This window comes from Thermobia domestica, chromosome 15, assembly GCF_964235325.1.
Source record: "Thermobia domestica chromosome 15, izTheDome1.hap1.1, whole genome shotgun sequence".
NCBI lineage: Eukaryota > Metazoa > Arthropoda > Insecta > Zygentoma > Lepismatidae > Thermobia > Thermobia domestica.
Window position 1 is genome coordinate 7,818,607 of NC_137468.1, and position 25,367 is coordinate 7,843,973.

At 36.4% G+C, this 25,367-nt stretch overlaps 1 protein-coding gene across 15 annotated transcripts in view; it reads right to left on the reverse strand.

Moving 5' to 3' along the window:
* The window catches only part of RhoGAP19D (Rho GTPase activating protein at 19D), a 510,472-nt gene that overhangs the window by 333,149 nt on the left and 151,956 nt on the right, over positions 1-25,367 (reverse strand). The window contains exon 1 of one of the 15 annotated variants that reach the window (XM_081741281.1): positions 24,740-25,187. The exons of the other annotated variants lie outside the window; for them this stretch is intronic. The gene's annotated coding sequence lies outside the window, so the exon portion shown is untranslated. Of the gene's footprint in view, positions 1-24,739; positions 25,188-25,367 lie in introns of those variants that run through there. 15 annotated transcript variants of the gene reach the window in all.

Consider the following 25,367-nt stretch of genomic DNA (forward strand, 5'->3'; position numbering starts at 1 on the left):
TTTTATTTTCGTTTTATTGTTCTTATTTACTGCTCTTTTAACATGAAATTTTCCACATACATGTCTTTGCTGATTATACACATACTAGCGTCATAAGAAATGCCGGACGAATTCGTTATCAAATTATATTTCTACACCAACATATTTATAGACATGCAACAATAATTTTGGACATGAGTGTACATTCCCCTCATCTCTCATAAAAATCTGAGCAACGTTCCATACTGTGATACTTAAGCTGAAATTGGTATACAATTAATGTTAGAAAAAATCTATTTTATAAAACTTTCCTGACTTTCCCTCATTTCCTGAGCTCCCCTGACCTGCACCATTTTCCCTGAGTTTTCCCTTACTTCCCTAACCAGTAGGAACCCTGTAAAGAGTTAGAATACGTATTTCGCAATTGTTGTGATCTCTAAAATCGCACATCCCTCCGCAAGTCATAAATTTATTTTTTTTTAAATCTATTACTCTGTATAAATTTTACATATAAATTATTAATTGCTAAGGATTAAGTGTCTTATGTCGCTCCTCCCACATATCCACTGATGCACTTTCCGTCACTCCCCGCTACTATCCGTGCTTTGCTGGTTTAGTGATTCCATGTAGAGAAGTTAGTATGAGAACTTCTGGAACCTGCCTTCGGCCAAAACAATCAGACAAGATATACGTACACTCTAATATCAACGATACGGAATATATAAAACATCACAACAAGACACTGATATTTAACATGTCAATTTTGTTATTCAAATGAAGATGAAAACTAGTTTTGACAGGAAATGAAAAGCGAACATCGTCCAATATACTTTCAAAACAGCATCCGTTACAAGAATAAACATCCTTTTACAAGAAATCAAAAAGATAATATAAAATAAATTGCAAACACGGTTTTAACTTAGAAAGTTTTCTTTCCACTACTAGGAGGACAGACCTATTTATCCAACATACTTCATGCAGCCAAACTTCACACAACCGTATTAGCAAATCACAATATAGAGACTGTGCTTAGTAACAATTAGTCTCATTCCCACGTTGTTTACGATTTTTCCTTAGGTTTGCTAACTCATGTTAATTTTTGATTCGCAGTCTGCTATAAAAGGCCTACATATCTGCAAAACAAAACTGGTACTTCCTACCGAAATAGTATCCATCTTCAACAGGACGCACCCACGCGGGGGTTCACCGGGTCCGGACCTCCCCCCAAAAAACTTCGAAATTCGGTATACATTTGTATACTATTTTAGTAAAAATATATTTGTTTAGTAAAGAAAAGATTGATTTTGCTTATAAATTTGATCTTTCACTTCATCTCATCTCTTCCGTTTCTTATAAAAGCAATCTAGTTTTATTATGTTTTCCGAGAGTATAGGCTACTGGCGTCTCTGGCATGTAAAATTTGGGGGGCATCAAAGAAAGTGATTTAAATGGTACTACCTAGCCCAACCTGTTTATTAACTTCGATTCCATTTGTTACCTTTCTGCTTACCTTCACGGACATCCTAAGGTATATCAAGAACTCGATTACAATCGTTTCACGGCCTGAATATTATATTCCAAATAAATATAATTATTTATTATTTATATCATATTCTGTCGTTACTAAATAAATTTAATTAGAATCAAATATTGAATATTTTGTACTTCAAAATACTGGGGGGACGCGTCCCCTCGTCCCCCCGCCAGAGACGCCCAGGGTATAGGTGACAGTACGAAGTAGGAACTTGATTCAGTTTGCTAGGGCAGAAGTCAATGGAGTGCTATTCTGAACGCGGTATTGAACCTCTGGGTTCCATAGGCCATAAAGTTAGTTAGTTACACGTGACAATATTTAACAATTGCTTATCTTCTATTTGGATGCAGAATAACACCAGTGCAATATTACATAAACGAAGTGTCTTGTGGTATTGGACCCCTCCGAATAAAAATTTCTGGGTGGGTTTCTTGATCTTTAACATACTCAAATGTAGGTTTCTCTCGATGGGTATTCGATGATTTAATCCAAAACAAATTACTAATGAATTGAACTCTTTCCGAAAATCAAATTCACCAGTTTCATAACGACATATTTTCTCACGATTTTCTTTCGAAACTACTATCTTGCAAGGCGAAGTAGTAGTTACCAGGTATAAACTGACTCCTAAGCTTCTACTTGCTCCAGAAGAAAATAAAGCCCATTTCATCGCAGAGATATTAACATTTACTGACTGCGGTCCACTACCCCGAGAAAAGTGTATCAATTTCGATTTCACCAGTCTCTTCTGAACCATAAAGGTAGCTGGTGTTTTTTGTGATCAAGTCTTGGGTCATATGCTGTTTCCACTAAACGATCCTCACAACTTTCGCCTGGCAAACCCGCACTTTCAAGTGCCCCTACATGTAATATACATTAAGTCTGGAGAAGAGAATGAGCACATTATTTGATCATGAGCTGTCACCCATTTCGTTATAATAACAATAATAATAATAAATCTGATCAGTCTCGAACTTGTGTTGTAATTAGGGAGGACGGGGCTAATGTGCCAGTCGTGCTAAAATAAGTTCCAGAAATCGAAGACTCACTTTATGACATTACAAAATTTCCAGCATACTATAATCACATGAAACTGAAACTGACAAGCTGACACAATGAGGTAGTTTATTCCTCCCACACAAACATCAATACCATTATCATAATAGTAGGTGTTCTGCCACTATTGGCAGGTCACTTGCTACAAATGAGAAGCTTCCAACAAAAGTCTTCAACTAAACTCTTCGTCTTCACGTACGATTTTTGTTTTGATATCGACCATCAGCTGCAACCTTTTTCGTTCCCTCCCTCTTCTTCCTGCCACCGTACCCTCTGGTACGTCCCTCATAAAAGTTCTTCCTCTGCCAATGTTCCAACCAAATTCTCTTCCTCTTTTCCAACCCCTCCTCATTATTTTCCATTCTAATTCTCTCCATTCTTCTTCACACTCACATTCCAAAAACCTCTCAATCTCTTTTCATCGCTTTTGTGTAATGTCCATATAGTGCAATACCGAACACGAAACCTTGAGTCTTTTCTTAATTCTTCATTCAAGGACCCACAAAATAGTATTCTTCCTCCTAAATGCTACTTTCTCCATTCCTAGTGTTGTCTTTATTTCTCATTCGCACTTCATGTCCTCACTGATAAATACTATTACTCAGGTATCCAAAACTACCAATGTTGTCTATTTTCTTTCCCCCTAACTCTATATGTGACACCGACTTCTTCGTTCTAATCATTATGGCTTTTGTCTTTATAATGTTTATTTCCATTCCATAAACTTCGCAGCCCTTCCTCAACTTTTCTAATACGGTATATTAATTTTGTTTTCAGAATTCGCAACAAGCGCCAGGTCATTTACAAAACTTCTACACTTAATCATTCGACTTACCATTGAAATACCATCTTTCTTACGCACACGCTTCTTTACTACCTCTTCTAGAGAGATATTAAATAAAAATGGCGAGAGACAACATCCCTGGCGAACTTCTCTCCCAACTGCACTCTCCTCTATCATTTATTTGTTGGTTCATACGTAAGTGTTACGTTTTATCGGACAAGGTGTTAACTTGTAGTAAAAACAATTGAAGAGTAACTATGTAAGTAATGAAAAGTCAGTTTAGATGGAACAGTTGAGCCATAAATGTGCCTGAAACTATGGTAATACACTATAGAGGAGTCAGTAAGAGAAGGTCTTTGACAGCTCGCAGCTGCGTTGTCACTATTCACGTGTCACGGATTATTTCGGTGCATTTGTAATGGCAGTTTAATTAATGGTGTGAAACAGAGTGATCATGATTGGTAACACTAGCACCAAACTAAGGGCTGTATTTTTCCCCCTATGTGGTAAGAAACTTCAGAGACCATCTCTTGTTGGCCCTGGTATAGACTCTCGCTAATTTGGGCATTTCTTCCAAGAGGGGTGTTGGATTAGGGAAAGTGTCGGTGTTGAGAGTGTCTGACATTGAATTTAACATACACAGTACTAGAGATGCAAGGGCTCGGAAAAAAACCGGCTTTTTTGGAAAAAAACTCGGTTTTTTCTGCTTTGCTTTTTTGCTTGGGAAATTTTGGGCTTTTTTCAAAATTCTGCTTTAAATCGATAAAGCAGACTTTGTTTCGCTTCTCTATAACACAGAAAGTCATTTAATTAGTGGTTGATGCCGATAATAATATAAAACCTCGAAAGTAAACCATGAATTTCGAAAAGATATTTTAAACAATTTTACTTCAACATTTTTACATTATGAATTCCAAAGGATTAACCAATGTATATAATAAACACATTTTAACCTCCTATATACAAAAGTAAGCAGAGTTGGCAAGAACCATGGTTGTTTCTGAAAATGCCAAAAACCCGTTTTGGGGGGGCAGTTTAAACCAGGCTTTTTTGGGGTTTAAACCAGATTTTTTGATTTATATATTTTGCTTTATGTATTTGTATTACATATTCACAGAAATAAGTTTGTTTCGCCTTGGTGTTGTTATTCAACAACGGGGTTATGCTGGAAGAGGTCCCATAAGCTTAAAGAAGTCCGGTCAGTAAATTTCTTAAATTGAGAAACTCCCGCCCTAGCCATCGGGAAAATCCTGTCATTCTTTTAAATGTAAAACAATAACGGGAAAATCCTGTAAAATTTAATTTGCATGTAAAATTTAAAGGTCAACGTATTATAATCAGTACGCTAAAACTGAGTGACACACAATCATAGTCAACGTCTTGCGAATAAAATCAGAAAAATAAACACACTGCTGAACAAGACTGCACTTATTTAATATAAAAACACATTTACACCTGACGTTTCGATCTTCTATCCAAGATCCTCATCAGACGTGAGTGTACGTCTGATGAGGATCTTGGATAGAAGATCGAAACGTCAGGTGTAAATGTGTTTTTATATTAAATAAGTGCAGTCTTGTTCAGCAGTGTGTTTATTTTTCTAAAACTGAGGTATTAAATTACAAATTTAGTATGTAGGTATCATTGAAAGTCCAATCCAAGCTAATGTTGGAAGCTAAGTAGGCAATCGATAAATTTTACCAATTTTAATCAATATATTTAAGCAACCTTCGCTTCTTTATAAAACAACAGGCATGCAGAAATATATAATTTGGTTTCGTTTTGTATGTTTAGGCTTAACATCCTTACGTAATACCGAGGTTATCAAGGAGAAGACTTTCGCTTAAAGTGACATCCGAAAGAGTACTTGGTTTACACATGAAAGAAGGGTTGTGGTTCGACCGAGAATTGAACATAGGACAATAAAAGGTGAAAAGGAAATAAGACTAATGCAGATGGTTTGACATGTGAAACGTCACTATGAAGTTCACACGATTCGCATTTTTGTTCTTTTAATTTTTTTAGTTTAAACCAGTTATTTTAAAAAAAAACAGCTGGTGTAAACGAGCCAACCCTAAGAGTAAAAACTTCTTTCAAAAAATACACAAATAACTAGCAAAATTGTATGTAGTATTTTTACTTCAAAATATTCCATACCCTCTTTTTGAAACAAAATAAAATAAAATAAAACATAAGAGAAATACTTAGATTTGTATGATACAATTAAAGGCTGCACATGGTTCTGTATATTCTTGAAATTCTACAGTCAAGTTTTTTATAACCACCATCAAGGGCGCCCATCAGGGGGGTTAAGGGGGCGCTTGCTCCCCCTAGAGGAAAATGTACTTCAGAATATTGAAAATCCAATAGGATTTTTACATTAGTTACAGCAAAATTTGAAACTATTTTTGAAACGTCGCTTATACTTCCCCTCCTTGGAAACCACAACAATGGCGCCCTTGACCACCATCACGGTTTACCCAGTCCTCAAGTTTTCTGAATTTTTAACAAGAGGGATTCAACATATCATTACGGAACAAAAAAAAAAAAAAAAAGACTACGGAATATATTTAAGTTAAGCTAAATACAACTGCACAACAAACGTGACTGAGTGGTTGGCTTTTGCGCTTCTATCGGGAAGTCCGGGATTCAACCCAGCATTCGACCATTCTGACAAAGCCTTCCTTCATTCTATCTGAGAATGTAGAAATAGTGCGTGTACTGGCCGACTAGGAGTGTAGGAGTTGGCCGACTTCCTTTCTTATTGTTTTTAAATCGTTATTATTACTAATTACCAGCAGTGACGGTTTTGCGAAGGTTAGAGGATCGGTCTTTCGGACTGAAGCCTGTTCTCCAAAGTTGTGGAATGTCTAAAACGAACGAAATATCCATTAGTTATGCCTTTACTCATAAACTTTAAGCTCCCGTCAAATAAAAATTACGAATATTTAGAAAAACTAAACATTAGTAGTAAGAAAACCCCTCCCAAAACACTTTTTTAAATTCGCCACTGATTCTCAGTATAAAATGATCTTCAAGGTTGTATCCGGAAGATTATTGCTAAACATATAAACGAAACGAAATATTAGTTATGCCTGTACTCATAAACTTCAAGCACCTCCCAAATAAAATTAGGACTTTTTAGAAAACGAAACATTCAGAGAAACCCCTCCCAAAGTACTTTTCTAAATCCGCTATTGATTATTTGTATAAATTGGTATTCAAGGTTGTATCTGGAAAATTATTGCTAAATCATTGCACAACTACAGTATAACAGAAATGTGGAAATACGGTTTGACGGACATATTGAAAAACGTATGCTTTGACGGATATATAGAAAAACGTAAGTTTAACTTTCGTGCTAGAAGCTGGAGTACTAAGCTCTTAGAAATGAAACACGGATGACAAACTAAAATGATCTAGAGAAGGAAAAAAATGTCGATAACTCAAAAGTTAAAATAAAGTTAAATAACCTGTAAAATTGCCCTTAAATACTACATTCTTCATGTTAGCTTTAATTCGTAAAATATGTGCTCCATCCATCTTAATGGTGAATTACAGAGCTAAATATGGCATTCAGGTCGTGGAAATCTTATCTAACTATAGAATATACTATAAGAAAGCTATTTGGATAGAAAAATCATGAAAATGAAAAAAGCCAAAATTTCCAAAATTCTCGGTTTTTTTCCAAAAAAGCCGGCTTTTTATGTGAAAAAAACCATCGATTCAAAAAAGCCGGCTTTTTTGCATCTCTACACAGTACTATAGTCTACTAAATATAAGGTTACATACATTATCACAGAAAAATAGAGAAACTTAATGCTTAAGACTGTACGTAGATTACTTATCACTCACTATGAAGCGTATTTCAAATTTTCAGATGAAGCAATGAAAACACTCGAGGGCCGCATGACATTCTTACGCAACCGCTTTAGAAGAACTATAAACGGAAGCCATAATAGTACTGTACGTATTTTTACGCTACTACAGTATAAACCAAGGAGGATCTGCCCATATGTATCTTCATCCTATTAAATCGGTGAAGCCAAAAAGCAATCTAGCATCGGCACGTCTGATTGGCTACTCTCGTTTCTACCACGTCTGATTGGCTACTTTCGTTTTCGCCATGATTGTTGGCTCAAAACATTGCGATCCTATTGGACGGAGTGGGCAGAGTAGGGGTGGCGAAACTGTGACGTATGGCTTCAAGATTTTGTTGTAAGGGCAGATCCTCTATTTTATAAGATCCTTGGTATAAACAAATACAATCATTGACAGATTGTTGCAACGTTACGCGGCAGACGCCAGATATTGGGATCGAATTTCTGAGAGGATGGACTACCGAGGGCCGAATTAGCAAAAGTCTACTGTATTTTTCAGTTGTTAAATATGTTTGTATTTAGGAAATGAAATGAAATCTTTAGGTTTTACGTCCCACAGTATTGCCAGTTTGACTAAGGGAGACGGTGATAATGAGAAATGAATGAAATGGTGGAATGAAAAAGCGGGAGGAAACGGGAGTACAACGAGGAAACCCACGCAAATAGTGTTTGTCCATCACAAGGTTCACTTGGCGCGAGCTGGGATCGAACTAGGGACCTTATGCACCAGAGGTGAACGCTCTACCACTGAGCCACCGCGGCCCATTTGTATTTAGGGTAGGCCACATGAATCATTTGCAGAATAACTATTAAGAATAAAGTTCGACAACATCGAATCGTTTGAGAAGTTGATAGCTCTGAACCTTAGTGGTTGTCATGTTTATGTATATCTACTCAGAGGCTTATAGATATATTCAGTGGCGTAACTAAAGGCTTGAGGGGCCCTCCCGCAGACCCTTCTCTACGCCCCACTTCACGATTTGGGGGCTCCTGATGGCTTGAGGCTCCCCGCAATGAATGCGGGGTCTGGGAGGCCCTTATTTACGCCCCTGGGTATATTAATGATTGAAGTTGGCTAAGAAGAGTTTCGACATTCATTGCATTAGTAGTTACGTTAAAGAATAAGTGTAAAAGCAAACAAATCAGCATTCGGTATACGGCTTATCTACCTAAGAACCCCATAATGTCCGCATTGAATTCTTTAGAAACTTACTCCGGTAAGTTTAAGACTTCAATTCGAACTTTATTATCTCGTTATATTCAGTATGCATTGAAATCTCACGTTAACGTCTTACTATTACTTTGAAGTTAAAAGGCATCATAATTATACAAATCACGATAAAATGATCAGGCACGAAACAAAGGGAAGAACCTTGAAGTGCCACCTTCTCAAATATGTTTTCCACGAACAGAACACATTGACGAGCTAACTGTACCATTAATTACCAGTTCCCAAGTAAGGTAATGAGATGGCGCCATTTGATGCCTTCACGAGCGAAGAAAAATTGCTTCGTATTATGACAATACATGAACATCAGAAAGACTACAAAAGATCTTCCCGAAACAAAACCACAATGCAAACATTTTACATGTGCTGCTCGACTGCCATGTCTTGTAATAAACCCGAATCGTTTATTCTATGAATAAGACCAAACAATCTGTTCTAAGTGAAATATTTATTCACACGTCAGGAAGACTAACATCTGTTGATACTTCATGATATGGCTGACACATAATTTAAAAGACAGTCTTTACGAATCGCTTCTTACAGTGATGTCGGCAAATAAAAATGCCTCTGTGTACTTTGTTTGTCAGGACTATTGAAAGAATTTTTCTCTCAAGCTGAACAGCGTGTCTGTCGGGTGGTTTGATGATGCTAACCGACGTGATATGATCTTATGGTCACCAGAAGCTGTGCCACATCAAACAATATCGGCCCCATCTACAGTAGAAGGCATTGGACGGATCTACGTACCTATTCATCTACTCCCTGCTCCCGCCAAGTGAACTTTGTGGTGGACAAACACCGTGTGAGTGGGTTTTCTCGGGGTTCTGCCGTTTCCTCCCACTTTCTTCATTCCACCATTTCATTCATTTCTCATAATCACCGTCTCCTTTAGCCTAACCGGCATAACCGTGAGACGTAAAACTCAAAGATTTCATTTTCATTTTTCTATTCATTTACTCTGTATGGCTTTGAAATGTGGATATGAAGAACCCAGGTAATTAGTTAATCAACGGCGAAAAGTATTAGAAATATTAGGAAGACAAATATTAGAATTTTAAAAATACGGAAAAGATGATCAATTTCCTATTTTCAAAACGCACATAGTCGGGGATCAAACCAGAGATCCACAGCATTCGAGATTAGCACTCAAACGCTAAGCCAACATGTCTCTCAGAATGTTTTTAAAAAATGCTTTTGGGTACACCAAGGAAAGTTGGAAGATAATCTTAACAAACAGGAATGGGTCTGTTCAGTGAATAGAGGGTGTTGACAGTGCAGGGTTCAGGTAGCGTCGATAACGAAACAACTTCGATAATGAAAAAGACTAGTAACGACATTAAGATACAACATGCTGATCACAACATTCAATTTAAAATCGGCTGCTGGCCTTCTGAAGCGCTTCGAGGTTTCGTACCAGGGAGCATACGTGCAGCTACTGCGAAGTTTTGCCCTATTTTCATTTATAATATAATTTTCACTATTTTCACTATTTCACTAATATAATTTTCACTATTTTCACTATTTCAATAATATAATTTTCACTATTTTCATTATTTTCTCTCTCTCTTTCTTTCTCTTTCTCTCTCTCTCTCTCTATTTGTGTCTTTTCTTTTGTATCAAAACTCGAAGTGCAAGGTTTTCCTCGAGAGTTTCCATGGAACGTTTATATTTATATAATGCAACATAAGGGCACAATTAAGGACATATGTGGAGGCTAGTCTTCTATGGAAAAAGGCTTAAAATACGAAATAAAGAAAAATACTTTTGTAAATAAATACTATACAAGAAAGAAAAAAATTTAAAAATAGAAAATACATTTTAAAAACTTTGAATGAGAAATTTGTCAATTTTCTTATCATCTTCGTTCTTTTACTGTTACGATTACGTCCACGTACTTGAAGATTCCTAATCTTCTCTGAACAAACGGAACAGAGATATTTGAAATGCCGTTTTTCTTTTCTTTTTTTTTTTTTTTTTGCTATATTCGATAACATTGAATTTCAGGTATGTGCAACTTATCGTACCGTAAATAATTATCTAGCTCTGAATATCGGTATTGATCCCCACCACTGTTACTACTTAATTATTTATATGGTTCAGTACACGCAAACATACACACTGTTCATACGGGACGTAAACTGTTGACGCAGTGAAGATCTTCGAGAAACATCGCAAAAGCAAAACGGAAACTAGCAAAAACAAAGATATTCGTTCGATCTCAGTGTCTACGAACAGACTACTTTGAAAATAAGAAGTTTTTCTTTTCTTCTTCTCGAATAACCAATCTTTCTAATGGCTTGACGCAGTTTCCCACTCTTCTCTGTTCTGAGTCACACTTTTTATTTACTTGTACATTTTTTTCTATATCCTTTGGTCGGTATATTCCAATCGCGGCCATACTCTGGGTATTATTTCCTTCTGTCATTCCCTCCATAACTAATAGTTTGATTCTTTCGTATGTCCTACTGTGTCCAATCATCCTCTCTCTTCCAAATTGTCTTCAGCAGCCTTCTTTTCATTACTACTATTTCCATCACTCTTTCATTTAATACCTTATCCATCTACTTAATTTTCAACGTTTCCCAAAACCTGGCTACTATTATTAGTTATGATGGGAAGTGAAATAAAAGCAAGGATAGGAATGGCGAAAAAAGCTTTTAGAAGGAAGAAAAGTCTATTTTGTAGGACCTTGAATGAAGAGTTGAGAAAAAGACTCATAAAAGTGCTTTGTAAATCTTTCACTTTAACGTCCCACGATTATGCCCTTTCAGGCTAAGGTAGATGAATGATTAAGACAAGTGAATCACGATAGAAGAATTGGTGGAATGATAACCACCCCACAGACTGCCAGGGGCGAATCCAGGACCGACTTCTAGGGTGGGGCGGTGGGTTGGCATACTGCTACTTTTAAGGACTCCAAACTTTGGTATGGGCTTTATTTATATATATAAAATATGAACGTTTCCTCTTCTAAGGGGGGGGGCGATTGCCCCGATTGCTTCCCCTGGATCCGCCCCTGCAGACTGCTTTGTACGGAGTATCGTACTGCATGGGTCAGAAACATGGACATTACGTAAAAATGATGAGAAACAACTAAAAGCTTTCGGAATGTGGATGTAGAGAAGAATGGACAGAATTAGCTGGGTTGAGTGGAAAACGAATGAGAGGGTATTAGCAATGGTGGGGGGAAAAGGCGAAAAGAACAATTTTTTTACGTTTTACGTCCTACGGTTATGCTAAAGGAGACGGTAATGATGAAAAATGAATGAAATCGTGGAATGAAGAAGTGGGAGGAAACGGGAGAACCGCGAGAAAAGAACAGTTTTAGATATTATTAAGAAAAGAAAGAGAAACTTGTTGGGACATTGGTTAAGAAAAAAAAACAGCATCATATTATTAAGAAGCGGAAGACACATTTGCTAAAAAGGAACAGTATCATGAGGGGCATGCTGGAGGGTATGGTGGCAGGAAGAAGGATGGAGGGTATCAAAACAGAGAAATCATAAGTGAAGACGAAGAGGTAAGAGGAAGATCGTGCAATATGGAAGTTTCAGTTACGGCAACTCACCTGCTAATAATGGCAGAATACCTACCATGATCACGATGATCTACAGTATCCCAAAGTTTGAAGGCGTCCATTCTGTTTACCTTCTACAACATATTCACACAACTCCACACGTATGTTTCCATCAATCTTTCCTTCAGTTCTACGTCGATATTTCTAGTTAGAAGCTTTTCGCCTTCCTTGAAATGATTTCTTCTCTTGAATTACTCCGGATTTTGCATTAGATATTATTTATTACTAAACCAAAGTTTGAATGAACGTATTTCTACTGCTTAAAGAGCAAATACACCATTAAAATAAAAACTGATATCTGGCTGAAAGAAAGCTAATTAAGTCTATGGCCAATGGAGCCCAGAGTTTCAATGCTACGTTTACAAAAGCTCTCCACAGACTTATGTTCTTAGCCAACTGGATCTAGTTTCCATTTTGTATTCCTATTTCTGCGAGATCTGTCTTAATATTGTCCTCCCATCTGCGCCTAGATCTTCCTAATGGACGTTTTCCGATTGGATTTCCAGTTAGAACTGAAAGCGCTTCTACTTTCTTCTATTCTGGCTATATGACCTACGTATTTAAGCTTCCTAGACTTGATGACCCTAACAATATTTGGTAAACGATATAAACTATGCAGTTCCTCGTTATGAAGTTTTCGCCATTCCTTAATCCCGTTCTTCTTTCGTCTCGAGATTTTGTTCTCAAATACTTTCTTCCCAGGGTAACAGGTATGATTATCGTTTTATATATTTTAAGCTTCAAATTTCTCGACAGAATTCGCGATGACAAAAAGATTTTTGAACTGAATAATAAAACGAATTCCCCGCTATTAGTCGACATTTAATTTCTTCGTGGATACTTCTGAAAAGTAATATCTGCCTATTTCCATGCATCGTTATTGAAACAAATAATCCTGGAATGGATGGTAATCTAATCCAGTGAGGACTTGTTACACGTCCGTGTCTTTCTTGACCTATTCAACGAAATAGCTCTACGAAGACCTATAACCATCCACAGGGCGCAAAATTTCCGGTCGCCAGGTCGCCATTGACGACTAGAAATTCAGAGCTGGCGACCACTGTTCAGTAAGAATGATTTCTGCCTAAACTCACAGGTCTGCGCAGCTTGTTTGGCACGAAAATAATTGCCACTGAGTAAGAGAAAACACGGAATGTGAAGTCTTCTCAACGGACATGGAAAGTGAAGTCTTTAAAAAGTTGTAATTTGCCCCTCCTTTCCTACCCTCAATCGAGTTGAGATGATTTTGAGTTTAACGTCCCTTTTAGCTGCAAGGCTATATGAGACGGGACATACTGATTAACGTGGAATCCGAACCACATGAGCTCCCGCCGGGAATCGAACCCAGCTCTCCCACGCCAAAGGCGCGTACGCTAACCGCTTAGCCACGAAGAAGCTCCCACCCTCAATCGAAATTGTTTGCCTCCTGGATTCCTGTTTCACGAGATTCCAAAATTTGGTGCGGTTTTACCTGTAAATACTGCTTCATGTGAGAGAGGCTAACCAAGTTAGGACTGCCTACAGAAATTCACTGAAGACTGACACACTGGATGATTTGCTGACAATTTCCATCAATGGCCCTTCACTTAAGGATTTTGATCCGAACACTGCAATCGACAACTACTACTTCAGTGCAGAGAGAGGGAGCGCGTTACACAAAAGTAAAGACTTAAGGTAAGATATTTTTTAACATATGTATGAATTGTCCAGTTCAAAATTGATTATCCTGAATCTAATTGTCTGGTTTTGAAATTTTAAGCCTTGATGTAATCTCTTTCTTTGTCAAACTAAAGGCCGTGTGTGCGTGGGGGGGGGGGAACCTCTCATAATTTGTATGTGAAAGATACTGGCGACCATCATTTTTGGATTGGCGAGTGCGTCTGACTGAAATTTTGCGCCCTGCATCCATATAATAATAATAATAATAATAATAATAATAATAATAATAATAATAATAATAATAATAATAATAATAATAATAATAATAATAATAATAATAATAATACGCTCTCAAAGGCATTACATTGAGTTGTCTTGATCGGAATGAACTATTTCTTTAATTCATTTCAGTCGCAAAGGTTTCACACAATCCTAGGGAAAAACTGAAAATTATGAGCCCGAATCAGTCACGAAACCCTGGATCAAATCCGGTATAATTACTCGGGAACATGACACCATATTACGAAACTATACTTTCCAGAATGAAAGAAAGCGAAAAAGGCAAAGATATTAGAGTTAATTTTGTACTACAACGAGACAAATAAATGTGACTCATCACTTTATCATTTCAGTATTGATAAATCAACGCATGACTTTTAAAAATAACACATCCAATTTTCGTATCATTGGAAGAGCTGTGATAACATTACCCTTGAATCTCTGACATGATTAACATTATTATTATTTTTACTAATTACAACAATTCAACTAATTGTGTGATTAAAAGTTCTCAATTTTAAAAACAAATTTACAGCTATCTTTCCCCTACCAGTTATCTTCTGAACCTTTGGAATATTACAACAAACTTCACTCCTGATGTGACGCGTAGATATATTTTGAATTCTAGTACCGTTTTATACTTTGCATAACATGAAATGAAAAAAAAAGTAACAATGTATTAAAATAGTTAGGTACCTAGTAAATAATATACAATCGGGTGTTCCAGTAAGGACGCAAGATTTCATTTATACCAGTTTTTCTCAAACTATGGTCTGCGGAACGTCTAGAAATAAAATTCAACCGAATTGCGTAGATATTACACAATATTGCTGACAATCTCAAAGTCCGGAAATTAACACATGCAAGTGTCTTTCATTTTCCTTCCCAGGCTTCTGTTCTTAAGCCCTCCTCTCTATTGACTTTAGAGTTTACACTTGTAATAAAACAAGGCTGTGAAATTATCACTAATCGCAATTTGATTGTCTACGATCAATCGCTCAAGCATCGCTCTGTTATAATACCGGTGAATCTGATCTTTACGATATAAAATGGTAAAGTGTCTTTCATGTGCCATATTACGATGAATTTGAATTTAATTATCATATATAATTATTTCGTTGTTGAATTAAAAATACTTTTCAATAGAAAATAGGATGAAATTTGAAAGTTTCAAATCAAGGTAAAATACGCAAACGTAAAGGGGGAAAAAGTGTAAAATTCAACTGTGTCTCGAAAATCAAGCAGTAAGTCCTATCGCTATTATTATAATTACAAGTGTGTAATTGTTTACTTAATTGTTTAAGTTAATTAATTGTTAGTTTAAATTAGCTAAGATCGTCAGTTTGTGTAATTAGCAACAATAAAATGCATCTATATAGAAATTTTCAAATAAGTATAACTGAAAGGGATTTGCTGCTGCCAGTAGCCAATCAGAAGAAAGATATCTTAGCTGTTGTATGTATATACGATTGTACAGTTATCCTGTATCAGGGGCGTCATTTAGGGTGGGGCAGGAGGGGGCAATTGCCCCCCCCCCCCAAGAGTTTGAGGAATACACATACTTTAATCGATTGTCTACTAATATACTAGTACAAAACGTGAAAGTCTTATGTCGGTGGTGCTCTTGTCCCCCTCAAGCGAAGTCTGAAATGACGCCCCTGTCCTGTATCACATAGTGGCTGATGAAGCCAAAGAGTTAGTTCGCGAAACTATAACAAGTATTGAATTTTAATGAAAATATATAGTTTTGCTCAGCAAATAATTAGTTTATATTTAATTATAACAAAGCAAAGCTTCTACTTATGGAAAATATCACAGAATACGATTATAATAATGATTATGACTTCATGAGGCAATTAGAGAGCTCGTTGGAGATAACAGAACCCTTGATTATACAGTTAGAATAACCGCAATAGGAGTCAATACCATAATCACACATCATCCAACTATAAGTCATGTGGTTCACTGTAACTCAAAAAGAACTTGCCCATTTTCCTTCTTTACTGTAGTAAACACACACACACTAGAAACACTATATACAACTTCTCAAGGAAGGTCTTGGGTACATTCTTTCAGTTTCCGTTTGCGCAATTCCACAACTTCCCTAAGAAAACAAGGACACAAACGTAATACTTGATAATGATTACGTGAGCTAGCTACTTCATCAGAACTTAGGTTAAAAATCAAAGCTACGTTTTCATTTCGTAGCGACCATGTCATATAAAAATACATTTTAAAAAAAAATCCATAATCGAGTTACTAATGAGCACGTGAAAGAGTGATATTATTTGTGCGTAATCAGAAAGTCCTGGGTTAAACCCCAAGGCTAGTCGTTTTGACTGGGATCTTGAAGATTACATGTCCCCCCATTTTTAGGTGAAAGTTCCATGCATCACTTTTAACAGCTGTATATCACCAAGTGCAACCACCAATCCTAGACAATTTGTTTCCACGTTACTTCGCAGTGTCACTCTGTTTTGTATGAGGAAGTTTCTTAGATCCCGGTTTCTCTCCTGGTATTCAGTCAAGAATTGCGTTTGTCACTATCAATTCTTCTTGAATATGTCCTGTGTACTCAGGTGCCCACAGACAGATTTTAGAGCGCAGATTGAGCTCATGAGAATGTTTTTGAGAAATAACTTTTCATTGAAAATAGTACAAACTGAAGAATGGTATATTTGAAGAATAGTAAATTTGAGAGAAAGAATGATAAATTTGAAGAAAACAATGATAAATTTGAGGGAAAGAGTGGTAAATTTGAAGGAAATAATGATAAATTTGAGGGAAAGAAAGGTAAATTTGAGGGAAAGAATGGTAAATTTGAAGGAAACAATGGTAAATTTGAAGGAAATGATGAATTAGAGGGAACGAATGGTAAATTTGAAGAAGACTGGTAAATTCGAGGGAAAGGATACTAAATTTTAGGGAAAGAATGGTAAATTTGAGGGAAATAATGCTATATTTGAGAGAAAGAATGGTAAATTTGAAGGAAATAATAGTAAATTTAGGACAATATAATAAATTGTGGAAAATAATAAATCTGAGTGAAAGAATGATAAATTTAGAGGAAAGATTCGTAAATTTTGGAACGTTGAGGCCAAGCCTTTAAGAGGATAAGCACCCCTTTGTCTCCTGTTACTCCTATGTATTTCTAAGCTAGTATCTGTCACTCCTGCCGCATTTCTGACACAAATTATTGATACTATATTAGGAAAGAAGTAGTCATGCTTGTCAGTGACAAATGAACAATACCATCATTGTACTCAGTTAACGTAATATATTCAAAACATCTAACACGCTTTTTGAACTGAGTATATCAACAATCTTAAACACACACTGTATCTTAGAGTTGCTGCAGAGACCCCAATTGTGCTCAACAACACGATTTCGATCATGTTCGTGTCTTACCGTCTCGTTCCTTGGCTCAAATTGAGGTGTCGTTGGTTGATGTGGTGGCGTTTAGTGTTCCATTCAGCACCAAGGTGTTACATGAGACGTAGGCCTACAGCTTAGCGCAGGATCCGAACCACATGAGTTCCCATAGGGAATCGAATCCGGGTCTTCCGTTCAGAAGTGTGTACAAGGTCGTAAGTAAAATGTGATGCGTACTACAGTCGAATGTTCATTCTTTCTCACTGTTGATAAGCTCAAAGACGCTGTCACACATGGCTGAATACATTGGCGGCAACAGCTTGAATGTACGAAGGTATTTCGGAAAGTTTCGAGCCTGACAGGGAAATATCTCGCCACTGGTAATAAACTATTCGTGGCATATAGTGCCACCTACAGGCTACGTCAGTTCGTTGAACGCAGTCGTTTGAATCGGTCGCTATGCGTTACGTGTGCAAACTGCATGACAATGCTCCAGTGCACATTGCTGCTGTTATTATGGTTGCAGTAAGAGATTCATCTCCCACCGTACAGCGCAGATTTAGCAATAAATATTCTGCATATATCATTAATTGTCGTTTGTGTTCATATCCAAAACATTCCTTTTCTTCTAGATGCCCCTCGTAATGTATTTACTGCAACAAAATTGAAAGAGGGAAGGAAGTTCACTAAGAAACGACAATTACAAATTGCAATTGAGCAAGGAATTAAGTGCTGTGGACCTGCAATTTTTATTTCCTCCTTCTCACCTTTGTTTCGGTACGTTATTTTGGACTTTCTTTTTGTATTGCGTTGGACAGCATTGGAATTGGCAATCAGCACGTAGGACTTGATGGAATGCGAAACATTAAAAAAAGAGAAATAGAAAAAAAAAATCAGTAAACCACAACATGGCCCTCGGTGCAGTCCTGTCGAAAGAAATGAATACGCTTTGCTTATAGGTGGATAGCCTTGAAGAAAGTGACTTCCATTTGCTACTACTTGATTGTGTAACTGCACCTGGCTTTCCTGCTCAGACTTCGATACATATACATCTAAAGATAGCCATCTATCGCAATTTCACACTCTCTATTATTGCATGTAGCCCCCCGGTGACCTCACACATCTATTCCATTAATACATTCAATAACAACATTTATGAGCGAGCTAGAAACAGTTTTGGAAAGAGCGGCACAACAATAATCTATTATTATGTTGCACCATAGCTCCTTACATTAGCTGCTAATCACAATCTACGGTTTATTTATTCTATAGAGAGAGTATTTGTTTTATTTTCGGTAAATGCAAACACTCCTGGTTGCTATATTATTTTCTTCACTGTATTATATTAGGTAGTGTGCAGAAACATGATACGTTGGTTTGGAGTTTACTGTCCGTTTAAGCACCGAGGCTGTATGAAGCTTGGGCTTACAACTTAAGAGGCCTCATCCCGGCGAAATTAAAATACCGCTAATTTTAGAGTAATTATGTGATATCTTCAAATAGATAAAAGATAATTGAAATGTGGAACAAGAGCGCACTAAACAATATCATTTTACATGAGATACCGTTATCACGACTCCTGCTTTCAATTTCGAGCCACTTTGAAAATAGGCATTTATTTTCGCGTTTCTAAACGGCTGAAAACGGAAAGCCACTAGGTGACTTGTGATAACAGTACCTCATGCAAAATAATATTATCTATGGCGCTCTTGTTCCACATTTCAATTATCTTTTATCTATGTGAAGATATCACATAATTACTGTAAAATTAGCGGTATTTTAATTTCGCAGGGATGAGACCTCTTAACATGGAATTCGAAATACTCAAGCTCCCACCGAGAACTGAATCCAGCGTTTGACTTAATCCTACAACACAAGAGAGCTCTATGAGAGGAATTTATTCGGTGCTGAAGGATAATACGCGATGTCAGGTTTGTCCTATAATTATTATGTGAATCAATACGAAATGCAAGGTACTACAATACAAAACCAGTCGAGAATACTCCAAGAGCATTGCCAGAACGAATATCCATTTATAATTTACTTGAGTACTAATTTTTTTTCCACGTATTTTCCTTAAGAGTTATCTTAAAACGTTCTACGATATGTTGTTTTACGAAGACACATTTTCAAAATTGAAAATAGATATCTCTATGGTTTACACTTCCCGAGATATGGCTCTTTAAATCTTCCGAAATCCGAACTTTTCTGGCCAATATCTCGGGAATAAGAGGGACGCGAAAATTTCCATAATTTCTTTCAGATACTTTTTGATGTTCTATCGAATGCAGGGCTTAAAATTGAAAAACTCGCAAATAACACACAGAGAATTCAGTAACGAACTTGAAGTTTGTTGTTGAAAGTTGTTGAAAATAACACAATGAAGGATTTAGGTGTAACATTTGATAGATTAGTGTTTCTCAAAGTGTGGGCCGCGAGAAGTTTTCCCTTTTAATTATGAAAATTTTATTTGATGCAGAAACATATGTTATAAAGTAAGTACTATTCAGGAAATGAAGATTGAAAGTGTTTGTTAATGAGGTGAAGAGTAAGTGGTTACTCAGAGCCTTGCCCTGTTCTACAGTCAATAGAGATGCTGGGTTTGGATGGAAAGAGAATGGGTGAGTCAAAATCTGTTAAAGGGTAGGACATTGCGTTGGGAATAGTGTTAGCTGTGTATTACCTTTATGTGGAAAAATTAGAAATATGATTTACAAAATTTAATTGGTTTGAAACACACCACCATTGCGTACAACGGCAATGTGTATTTGAATGAAAATAGGTGGGCCACAAAATACTTTTTAATGTTTAGTGTGGCTCGCGGTAACAAGAAGTTTGAGAACCACTGTGATAGATCATTACGCTTTAGTGATCGTATATAGAATATGTGTAATGAAGCAAGGAAAATAATTGGTTGGCTGTTTAATCAACACAGGCTGCTTTTTCTCAGTCAGATAGTTAGGTACTCTTACATAAATTACTGGCAAGATCAAAACTAAAATATGTATTGGTGATTTGGAACAGCCTAACAAATACTCTCAACAAGAACAAAAATTGAAATGGCCCAAAAGTGTTTTATTAGAATTCTCTGTTTTAGGTTAGGACTAGATTATTACACTAACATACCTGAATACTGGAAAATATATTTTAAACTGGAACTACTAGCTGACAGGAGAAAACTGACTGAATTTGCATTTGTAGAAAAGATACTGGACAACCGACGTAACTCAGACTATATTTTGAAAAATGTGGATTTTAAGGTTTTAATATATGGTACAAGGGCTCAAATTTTATTGCAATCACATAAGTTTAATAGGAAACATACTTTAATCTCTAGGCTTTTAACAAGCTGTAATGTGTATGTTTTAATATGTGACTTTAGTAAAGAATTTATACAGTTCCGAGTAGCTGCTTTTTTTCTTTAAATTTTTGATGTCTCGGTGTTTTGGGAATTGACATAAACAATACTGTCAGAGTTTACCTTTTTGTTCATTCATGTTAAAAAGCTGATCATTATCTATCTCTTTTTCTATATTATAGTGTTACCATTATATAGAAGTATATGCCAAAGTGCTGTATTTCTGCTGACAGCTCTTCCCAGCACATAAATAAAGTTTATATTATTATTATTATTTATTATTGGTTTTATAGACTTGAGACGAGACATTTCTCGACTCTCGTTAGTAACACTAGTTCTCCTTCTAAGTTTTAGAACTCAAACACTGTTTATGTTACATGATTCATAGTATGAAAACTACAAAGTGAAAAAATGATTGTACGAACACAATGAAGAGCATTTATCAACGCATACAGACACGCAACTCGTTACATAATACACTCCAATAATAAATAATTTAAATCTATTATATCACAATTTTCAAGGATATCTCGTGCCGCGGAAGGATTATCATTACCTCTTGATGATATTACGAAAAAGAACTCAAGGCATAAATTTTGTACACAAATTTAGGAAACGTGAAAATTTTCGAGAGCTCACGACAGAAGCTCTCGTCTCGTCTCGTCTTGTCTCATGGGTAATACTATTACTGACATTTTTACCTCTTTCTTAACCCGTGTGAGGGGGCGCAAGAAATGAATGTTATTTTCTACGCAAAGCAATATTTTGCTGGAGCGTATGTATTAACACTATATAGGAGTAATTTACTCAACTTAAAAGACTATCCGAACTTATTCAAACACACCTCAGCGACTAATATAAACGTTCACTTACCTAAACACTTATTACATCGACTTCTATTTATTTATTTATTTAATGATTAGTGTATTACAGAAGCCATTTTTTTTCCTGATTTACATAAGGAACTCAAATTTTCTACAGAAAAACGTACGCACAAAGTCTGTAACACAGTTACCAGTCGGTGAACAGGTGTCTACTAAAGTTCCAAAATGAAATTTCGTGACTTTTTCTTTACCAAACCATAAAATTTCGTTTAACATTCTCAAGAGGGAATTTGGGTGCAATTAAGACAGAATTTTCAGCACGCGATGGAAGCGTGCTTTGCTAGCGATTTGGTAGCGTCTAAAGCCGACAATAGATATTTTTGGTGGTGAATTTTTGATGTTTTATAGAACAAAAATTTTCAGTCTGTACTTATATTTGTACATTTTTTTTTTTAAATCGTGACCCAAAAGCTAAATTTCTTGACTTTCATGACCGTTTTCTGATTTCGTGACTTTTTCGTAACCGATAGACACCCTGGTGAATCTCCTAATCACAAAAGTACTTTCCGGTTATTTTCTATCCTCAAACATTTTCAAGTCCTTCAACGCTCTTGTATTTCCCCAATTTCTTACTTTTAAAAATTATATAATTGGAGAATCCGAATTTCTATAAAACAATAATAATAATGCCCACAGTTTTGAAATCCTGAGAGCAAACTTAGGTTTTCCTTCAGAACAAATACATCTGTCACACTCAGATTGAGAAATGTTTTAAGAAAGAAGTCTAAAAAAGGATTTTAAATTTTGAAGAGCAATATAACATTACGTAAAAGAGATCAAAAACTAAGACAGCATCATGTTTTTCGATAAAATTACCGTTTCACATTATCCAGAAACCATACAAAATCTCTGCACAACTATTATAACTCTTGTATTCCACGTACTAATACTTATTTTAGTCTTAAGGAAATTACTTTACGTTTCAACAATAAAAGAAGTCTGATTCGTATTGTGCAAAATTAAATTGTAAATATTATGTAATTTTTTGATATGTTTTTGTTGACATTCCGTTATTTAATGTTTTGCTTATTACGCCTAGTGTTAAATGTTCTCCAATGGAACTATATAATGGTCAATTTCAAGCTATACAAACAAATAAATTAATTAACTTGCAAGCAAAGCCTACAGAGGTAATTTACACTAAAATAATCATAAGTGAGGTGGGGGGGAGGGAAGGAAGAAGTCGTCCAAGGCCTATATTTAAAAAGGTACCGCGTCGCATGATTCACCCCCACAGAACTGACATTTCTGGAAGTATCAAGTATGATGGCCGGACTCCTGATTCCAAGTCCAGTCCTCTCAGCTGTGGTTAAGTACTACGCTACTCTCTGAAATGTATATGTAAGCACTCAAATTCACCAAAAAATAACTAAATTCAAAGAAAATTAAAGGGTTTTGGTGTGATTCACGTATGGGTATGTCCGGGTAGATGGATCTTAGTTTAATGTGTGGTCAGCATTGCGGATCAAAGTTTGTTACATTTTGCTTATCTACTAAACCCCTGATATCTTTGTCCTGCCTGTCCGTGTGTCCGTCTGCCCGGAAGACAAAAGAATCTCAAAAACTATTTGTATCATCATCAATTTTGTTAGTATGTAGAGGGTCACAAGTTGGAAATCGAATTGGTTGATGAAAATCCATTCAGTTGATCCGAATATATGATCCCATATTCCCAAAGATGGTTATTATAGATGAATTGTCCCCTGGTAGCATGCAACTCTACTGTACCTAAAAAGTCAGATTGTTTGCCTACCACTGACTTTAAATATTGTAACCAAACTCCTTGATGTGGTGTACGCGCGACACTGATTTTCATTCCGACTTATTTTCATTCTTCATTATGCTAGGCCAATACTGAAAATACTAGTGTACTCAAAGAAAATCGAATTAGAGACGATAGACTCATTCTGGTATATACAACAAGACACAAACACTAAAGGTTAGTTTATTTGATTTCTAACCGCAAAAATCAAACATTTTGCAAAGTTCCCATCGAGCTTATTCTATTCATTCATGACACCATTTTCTCTAACTTTAATGAGAGCACTCTATGCTATTTTCTTTTATATATATATATAAAAACTGCCAGATTTAGCCTACGAAATGCACTAAAACCAATAAAACAACAATGGGAAATTGGAACTGACAAGAGTTTAAAGGTGCATTTAAAGGTACTGCCTCAACATTTGCTGGTGGAACAGAAAAAACTGGAAAAATCTGTGCTCTTCATGACCGAGTAATTAACACGTGCTCTTTCTATGCGTTAGTCCTGGGTTCGTGTATTCATCTCGGATACAAACCCGAATAGCGGTTCGGTCTCCACTTCCAAACAGTTAATTTCCGTCTCTACAGCACCGGTGATGGACGGACATTAAAACTGAAATTAACCAACTAATCTAGAAATATCTGACAGAACAGCCGGCTACTGAATTCAAATGCAAAACTACTCGATTGCGAATTAAAACTACTTACTACCCATCATAATACTTCAGACTCACTACAGAAATAAAGTCAGTTTGTTTTGCTAATATATTCCTGAGCGCCCTAATAACGAACTATCGTAGGGAATAAACATAAAACCAGGGAGCGAAATCACAACTGTCGAAGTTGGGGGGAGGGGGTACACGAGTCTTACAGAAATCTTATGAAATGTTTCGACCTAGAGAGTTCATATATTTGAATAACTATTAAACTATGTAAGATTAAGAATACTGCTGACTTGTTCACAAACTAATTACATATGAATTACTAAAATTAATTTGCAAATTTGTAACAATACTGTCAGTTTATTCACCTCCCAGTAAGCCATTAGTGAAAGAAATTATCTTCCAAAGATATTAAGGGAAGAAACTTCACCCCAACCCGCATCCGTCCAGAATTTCGCATCCTACATAAAACTTTTATTAAGTACCAAAAAAGAAAAAAGTACTATGAAAATAAACTGCCACTCTTGTCTTGAAAGTAAATATAATATTTACGGTAATGTTATTATTTTGTTTTAACATGTCTTTGTAGATATTTAAAATATTTGCTTAAGTTTGTTATGAGCATTCTACTATAAAGATATAATTTAATTTGCACATGACGCTCATTGTTGGTATTTCTTTTAATAACACTAGCAACGACCACACGATTTTTATATACTCACCGCTGGCAAAAGAGTAATTCCTCGTTATGTAACAGAAATTCACAGAAGCACTTAGGGGATGGAGGGAGGTTAATTTGGAAGCAGTATCCAAGTCAGAATCTCCGGTCAGGCAACAAGAAAAATAATAAAATTCACACTAAATCACGCACACACTACAGAACTACACCATTAGCATCGCACTGGATAGCATAGTACCATGTCAAAGTTATAAAGGAGATTTCTTAACACAGAAGATCAGCGCACACCCACTGTACCAGTAACCTTATCCGATTTTATCCCATCCGCTCACTAATCCCACCGTGCCATTCTAAGCAGCTTGTCACTACCGACGGCAACCCTATACCTCTCTCCCAGCAGCGAGCGGACTCTCTCCGCTCCGCAACACCAGCCAATGTACAACGGCGCCGCCACGCGGATAACGCGAAAAGTAACGCCACGCTCCAAGCAGTACGACACGCCAACTGCCTGACTAAGCAACAGCAAAACGTCGAAAGTACTACCAACAACGGTTGCCAACCACCACACGTCATAAAAGCACCAATTTTACAACCAGAACTTTGTATGCTTGGCGATTTGCATAACGTAACCATTTTCTGTCGAAATCATGGGTGGCCAAATAACAATAAAC